We start from the raw sequence: 7,189 nt of genomic DNA on the forward strand, positions 1-7,189 counted from the left end.
CCGAAGTTTTAGTTGCTACTCACTTGGGCCATACCTTGAGGCATAAGTACCTTCTTATGCCTGTCTTGGTTTGCCACATTATGCGGCTTTGCCTACCTACCCATATTCTCATTACCTGCAGATTGGGAAAAAGGGTCGAAACCATGAGACCCACCAATCGATGGTAAGATCATTCCGAGCCATGACTTGGCGGGATGGCGAGTGCAACCACATTTGGTTGCCCTTACACCCCATCGGACCAAATAACACTAGAGGTTAGCACTAGTTGATGATACCGCGACGGAAGGCATGGCAAGTTGTTATGGCATGGCGGGATCGCGAAAAGAACCTCATATAGAAGAGGAGGATGGCGAGTAGATCTTTGGGGTGCGGGTAAGTTTTTTTAGTTAAGTTAGTGTCCGCTTAAGTCCCAAGCAATTTCATTCTTTAACCCCATAATGGGTGGAACTCTTATAGAGTTCGCGTCGGTTTTTATATTACTATATTTGTATGTTTTAACCTTGTTTTGCAGATGTTCACGAATTTCCGCGGCGCTTGAATGGTATTTTTCCTACCCTCTTTTTATTTAAATGCTTTGAGGACAAAGCATGCTTCTTGTTTGGGGGCATAGAAACACGTGTAATTAAAGGCATCTGATAGGATATAGATATGTATAATATGCATATTGTTTTCAAGTTAAAAATTTCAAAATATAAATAAATAAGTTTATGCTATACACTTAGGAATATTGGTATTGTTTTCTTTCTCATGCTCTTAACAATCTAGAAGTCTCCGTAGCTTTTGCATCGAGAATAATTGTTAGAAACTTAGGTTAATATGTAGGTAACAATCTTTGCATCTATCTATAAATATATTACATGAGTATCTATGATTGTTAGCGATAAGTTTCTGAAATCTAGGCTAGAGTACTTATTCTACAAATCCTGTGAGAATATAGCCTAAAACCTTATATGAGCTAAACATTTGAGAAATGACACAAGGGGAGAAGTAAAATCCGGATAGAGAAATCACACGTCCACTTGCTTGATCACTATGCGGATCCTAAAGCGAGAATTTAGGCCCTCTTTGGATCGATATAGCCAGAAATTCAAACCTATGAATTATTTTCCGCTAATTAAGCCCCTCGAGCCTTTCTTTAGCCTTCCATAAACCACAATTCATTTACCCCATTACAAAAACAAAAAAAAAAAAAAAAAAAAGAATAAATCAACCTACCCATTTTAGAATAAGTCCGAGAATAGAATGAATGAGGAAGAAAGAAAAAGAGAAAAACACACGGTAAACAAAAATTAGTTAGTTGCTTCAGAAATAAAAAAGAAAAGAAGTTTCCATCCAAAGAAAAAAAAAATAGAAATAAATCAAAACTCCAAAAATAGAATAAAGGGAGTCAAAAGCCAAAGAAAAGAAAAAAAAAATATGGCTAAGGATGGAAACAAAGTGTAGAAGCAAAAGTAAATAACAAGGTTTCTCTAGTTACATAATATGAAGACTCTATTATCTCAGACTTGTCCTTTTTGAATATCCATTTCCTTCCTTCTTAAACCATCTCCTAATCCCCACAACACCTAATAAAGACCTCTAGCTCAATTAGGAATAGGTTAGTGTGATAGTAAGTGGCAGATGTGTTTGATCGACTCCGGCTTCCTTGTTGTCATTGAGATTGTAAGGTAAAGTGTGCCCACTTTACTTACCGGAGCAAATGAACTTGAGTGGAAAAATCGAGTGGTTTTGTCTTGACATTTATGTGAGGACCTACTTAAGGACGCTTATTCGAAGTTTTGAAAACGGACCTGCTATTACATTTCATAGTATTACTCATTGTTATATGTTTATTTTAGATGATTGATTATTATGCATATATTAGCTTAGGTTCCGACCGGGTTATTCTTATGTATTTGCTAGTGAGATGTATAGATAGTTGAGACATGAGCGAAAAACAATAGTTTTATTTCTTAGTCGTTATAGTATAGATGAAGTTTGTGAGTACCTTCACTGGAAAACTCTCACGAGGCTATAACTTCGTCCACTAGGGAATTCCTAGTGGTTTAAGGCCTTGTTGCATATGGTCAATGCAATCGCTCAGTGAAAACGAGTAGTTAGAACTCCATTTTTGGTCACTTATTCTAATTTCTCATCTTTGCTTGAGGACAAGCAAAATGCTGTTTGGGGTGGTTTGATAAGAGCCCAAAACTGTAGTTTTAACCCCTTTAGCATCATACTTTTAGACCAATTATGTGAGTAATAAGTAAGAGTTAATAATGATTCACGTGTTTTATGTATTTCGGGCTTTCAAAGTCAATTATGTGCAGGAATGTGCCACTTTGATGAGATAAAGGAGCAATGGTTGGTTACTAAGGAGTTCGGTGATTAAAGGCCAAGATTCAAGAAGACGAAGCCTTTGTAAAGCCTGGTCAAAAGATGAAAAGTCAAAGTCCACGCAGGCAGAAACAGTGTACAAAGTCAACAGAACTTCCGAAGACCATATCTTTAGACTCAGACCTCAGAATTGGGCCTACCTTATGTCAAAACGACTGGCTCGGAAAGAGCTTTCCAATGGTCCATGCCTTGACCCAATCAGAGGAGCAAAAGTGGACAAAAAGTCTGTTGAAGCGAACTGCAGCTGAAGAGGCCTTTTTGGACCGAAAGAATTGGGTTTTGGGCCTGATTCTCTGGCCCAAAACATGGCTCCAAGCCCATGCACGATTTTTGGATCTGGATGTATAAAAACAAAAGCTTCACTCTTTGTTAAGGGTAGCTAGTTAGACCTAAATTAATATATAGAATTCTAGATCTGTTTTAATTAATTAATTAAGTTTTAGTTCCATTACAATTCTTGCTTTAGATTAAATTCTTGAATGATTGTTCTTGATTGATTAGATAAATAAAATAGTTATTATTCAATTTCGTTCTTGTCATTTCCATTCTAGATCTAATTTCAATTCTTGTTATCATTCAATTCTTAGTTATTAATTAGATTTATTATTGTTTAATTAAGTAAATCTCAATTTCTTACATTATGTTTAGTTTAGATTCAATGGGCAATGTTAGTTTGATGACTCAAGGCTAAAACCTCCATTAGAGGGGTTGATGAAGCCTTGATGAAAACTTAGTGGTTAGTATAGAATTGGTTGTAGAATCTATTCCACTCTAGAAGGTCGTGTTTAAGCCATGAGAATGGGTGGGCGACCTCACATGCTAGTTAGTATCCGGTAGGAATGCCATGAACACTAGGGATTAGACTCAAAATTCTTGCCGTGAAAACGTAAGAATCGAGATCACGACAATCTATACTAGGTTATTAAGTTGGATTCGAGGTGGATTTAATTCCCCTCTATTTCTTTCTTTATCTAGAGTCAAACAATCGTATTCCCCGTAGCTTTCATAGATTAACTTTAGTTTATATTATATCTTGTTATTTAAATTAACGCGTCTTGTTAGCATAACATTTCGTAAAGCTCTCATTGACTTAAGACTGATTTCTTAGACTTAGAAGACAATCCATGCTAGGGAACTAGGAGTGGAACGAACTTCCTACTCCACTTAGTGCAATTCGCATCGAGAGTAGAAGCTTTGATAATTGAGATAGTAAAAGATTAGTTTTAGTTTACTTACGGATTGAATTCGTTCATTTCGTAGGTAGACTATTCATTTTACACCTATCATATGACAACTTTGATATAACTGTCATAAATTTTATAACGGTTTTTATGGACTTTTTATGACACCCCCAGTAATGACGGCTAATTTTTCATCCAAAAAACGTCAATATAAATTTTTCATGACAGTTTTTAACTGTTATTAAAAGCCTTTTTTTTAGTAGTGATTATTAGTTGGTAGAGATTGTCATGAATAATTAGGGATCAAATACTTAATATTTATTGGTTAGGATTGCAATAATCTATGCTAGCATATTAGGAATTTATCTAAGTGGAATCAAATACCCCTAATCCCTTCTCCATATTCACATCTTAGTATTAAATTGTCGTTAGTATAAACTAGTTATCATAATTACAATCACCGTATTAGTATAATTAAATCCATTACTCTCATTCGTTTTGTTAGTATCGATTAAGCTATTGAAACTTATGTTTAAACAACTAGGAGTTGAACGAATTTTGACTCCCGTTATTATAAGATAATTGAGAGTAGAAAGTTGATTTAAACGTGGAATAGCATAGCTTTCTTATTCCTAGCATAAATCATTATTCATAGGGTAAGAAAATGTCTTTTTATATTTATCAGTTAGCCGGTTGTGCGGTAATAGGAGGGGTTACTAGAACTAAAGCTTGTTGAGTGTTTATGTTATGATTTTGATAGTATTGAGGTACGTGCATTAAAATTCTATTATGGTCCTCTAAATCTCCCTGTCCTAGATGTTGCTTAAATTGGTGGAAGTCTGTAGTGGGCCTAACATTTTGATTATTTAAACCTGGAGGTGTAGCTTGTTGTAGTTGATTATAAATAGTGTTTTGCCTCCATTGTGTGTTAGGGTTGTAATTAAAAGTGCATACATTGTCTGGCTGTGGTGGTGGATGTTCATGGACATGAGGACAATAGAAGTCGGAATGCTCAAAACTAAAATAGAAATTATAACGAGGAAAGTTTATGTTCATGACAAGAGTGGGTTTCACTTCTTGTTTATTGACAGAGAGGGCATCGACCTTACAAGTTAAAGATTCAATTAAAGTTCTAAGTTCAGGATCTTGTTTTACCTCAAACATACTGGTTGCCTTACCTATTGAAGAAGACGAACTGGAGCATGAGTAATTGTTACCTCCCTAGTTGTTACTTTTATTGGATTAATTATCTAAGAAGTTATATGTATTTGTGGCTCCTTTACTTAAGAAAGCACCTCTGTTCATTATATCTAAAGTCTCCTTATGGTGTTGGGATAGGCCTTTAAAGAAGGCATGAACTAGTGTGTCTTTACCAAGATTATGATGGAGACATTCTACTAGAAGATCAGTGAAATGATTCCAAGCCACATAAAAGAATTCTTGAGGCTTTTGGCAAAAGAAATGAATATATGATAGCATCTCATCAGTTTTCTATGGTGGGTAAAATTGTTCCATAAATAATTCAACTAGTTTTTCCCATGTGTTGACAGAGTTTGGCTTTTGTACTATTAGCCAAGTTGCTGCTTTGTCACCTAGGGTGAAAGGAAACACCCTTAGCTTTATTTGTTCAGGTGTTACGTTAGGATGATGGAATGTAGTAATAACACTACAAGAAAATGGGCTTTTTCCCACCGATTCCCAGAATTTTTACCCACGGTCATGAGCCCTTGGATAGTTTCCCATGAATTTTAACCGTAGCAAATATGTTTTTTCTCGTTTCGTCACTTCAATCTTTTCAGCCACTGTTTAGCTGTTAACTTGGGCCATGGGTGCAGCCACAGCCAAAACCGGTCGGGTACTATTTTTTAACTTTAACGGCTGTTCTACGTGTTTTGACTGTGGGGATAGGGCTGAAAATTTTGGGCGGCCATGCCATTTTGCTTCTCTCCAACACTTCAATACTTTTAAAGCAAAAAACACTGAACTTTGAGAAGAAAAATACGGCTCACTTAGCCTTCGTCTCCCACCACCACTTAAACCAAACCCAACCATCCCCCTCTTCCTACTCTCATCTCAACAAGGTAATGATTAAAGCAAAAAAATTATTTCAAGCACCAATTTTTTTTTTGACAAATTAAAATTGGGAGAACTAATTTTTCAATTTTAATTTTCTTAGGATTTACTGAGTGGGAAAGTGATTACAAGCTTTGTTTCTCTTCTCCGAACGCGATTCCTCAATTACAAATTGAAGGTGACTTACAAGTTGTTATTATGCTATGAAAGATTGATTTTTTATTTGACTTTTTTTTTCCATTTTTAATCTAACATTAGATGTTGTTGTTATGGGCAGTAATCAAGACCTAATCTATCTCTCGACCAAACACCTCAGATCTCCAATAGTGGTACACCCAATACCATTCATTAATAATACACCTGATTCTCACCCTTATTCTTATTTTATTTACACCCCATGTCAAATACTTTTTAATATCTAACCCATCTCAACAATGGGGTTGTTTGAATTCATCGATTTATCTGAAACAGACGATTTTTGGTTTGTTAACGATTGAGAATGGGGTTGGGTGTGATTGTGAGGGTATTTGTTCTGGGGATGAGTGTGTTTGTTATAGGTTGAAACCTGAGTTTGATTATGAGTTTGGTTTTGAATATGAGGTTATGAGTGAGTGTGGAGAGAGATGTGTTTGTGTGGGAATAGGTTGACTCAAAAGGGGTTTCGGTTAGATTGAGAGTTGTTAAGGATGGAAGGGAAGGTTGGGGATTGCATTTTGGTGAGTTCATTAGACAAGGAGAATGTGTTTGTGAGTATGCAGGTATAAATAATAACCTTTTAATATGCATTTATTTGTTGTTACCAATTGCTAAAGAGATGGTTTGTGCAGCTGATGAATTAATATGATAATTGTCTAACTTCGGAATGAGGCTTCAAATATTGAGTTTTTTAAAACTGATGCTCAAAGTCTATCTCATGTCATAAAAATATTAATTGACCACTGTATAAGTTATGTATTACCAATGCTCTGAAGTTTAATTTTATTAAAAGGAGGTTTTTGGCAAATGATGATTCACTCCTTAATGGGTAATTTGCGTTTGATTTCTTTTGATGTAAACATCTTGGAGATCTGATGCCTTTATTGGTTGTCTATTTGTAAAGTGCGAGTTATTTTTTTTTTCCTCTGCTTTTAGTATTATGTCAGATGTTGTGCTGTCTCTGCATTAGTTGATTATCTTGGTAGAGAATGACATGATGATTATTTATTTCCCTATTGGTTTGATTGCTGATATGATGGCAAATCATGTATTAGCTCTATCTGATCATTCTCCAACATTACAGGAAAGTTTATATATTATAATTTACAATGGTTAGCTGCACATCACATGGTCCAGCTCCACTTCAAGAGTCCCCAGGGGCAGGTAATGTGTTATTTACAAGGATATTACCTCAAAGTTTAGTGCCATCCTTAGGAATGAAATGTTTACTAATATTTTGCGACCTTATTTTGCTAATATTAGGCTACATAACATTTTGCTTCTCTGACTTCCACCTATTTTAAGATCAGGTATGTCTGCCACTTCACGACGAAGGTCGGGTAATACTAGAGGCCCATCTATAC

At 35.5% G+C, this 7,189-nt stretch overlaps 3 non-coding genes across 3 annotated transcripts; all 3 read left to right on the top strand.

Annotated features, from left to right (window-relative positions):
* Positions 1 to 6,451: 6,451 nt before the first annotated feature.
* LOC147516105 (small nucleolar RNA SNORD36) lies at positions 6,452 to 6,532 on the top strand. The gene has a single exon (XR_015214490.1). It is a non-coding gene; the product is annotated as a small nucleolar RNA SNORD36 (small nucleolar RNA).
* Positions 6,533 to 6,623: 91 nt separating this feature from the next.
* On the top strand, positions 6,624 to 6,709 carry LOC147516106 (small nucleolar RNA Z101). The gene has a single exon (XR_015214659.1). It is a non-coding gene; the product is annotated as a small nucleolar RNA Z101 (small nucleolar RNA).
* A 103-nt stretch (positions 6,710 to 6,812) lies between these two features.
* On the top strand, positions 6,813 to 6,896 carry LOC147516107 (small nucleolar RNA Z102/R77). Its single transcript, XR_015214660.1, has one exon. It is a non-coding gene; the product is annotated as a small nucleolar RNA Z102/R77 (small nucleolar RNA).
* Positions 6,897 to 7,189: the final 293 nt, after the last annotated feature.

Source organism: Coptis chinensis, chromosome 2 (genome assembly GCF_015680905.1).
Source record: "Coptis chinensis isolate HL-2020 chromosome 2, ASM1568090v1, whole genome shotgun sequence".
NCBI lineage: Eukaryota > Viridiplantae > Streptophyta > Magnoliopsida > Ranunculales > Ranunculaceae > Coptis > Coptis chinensis.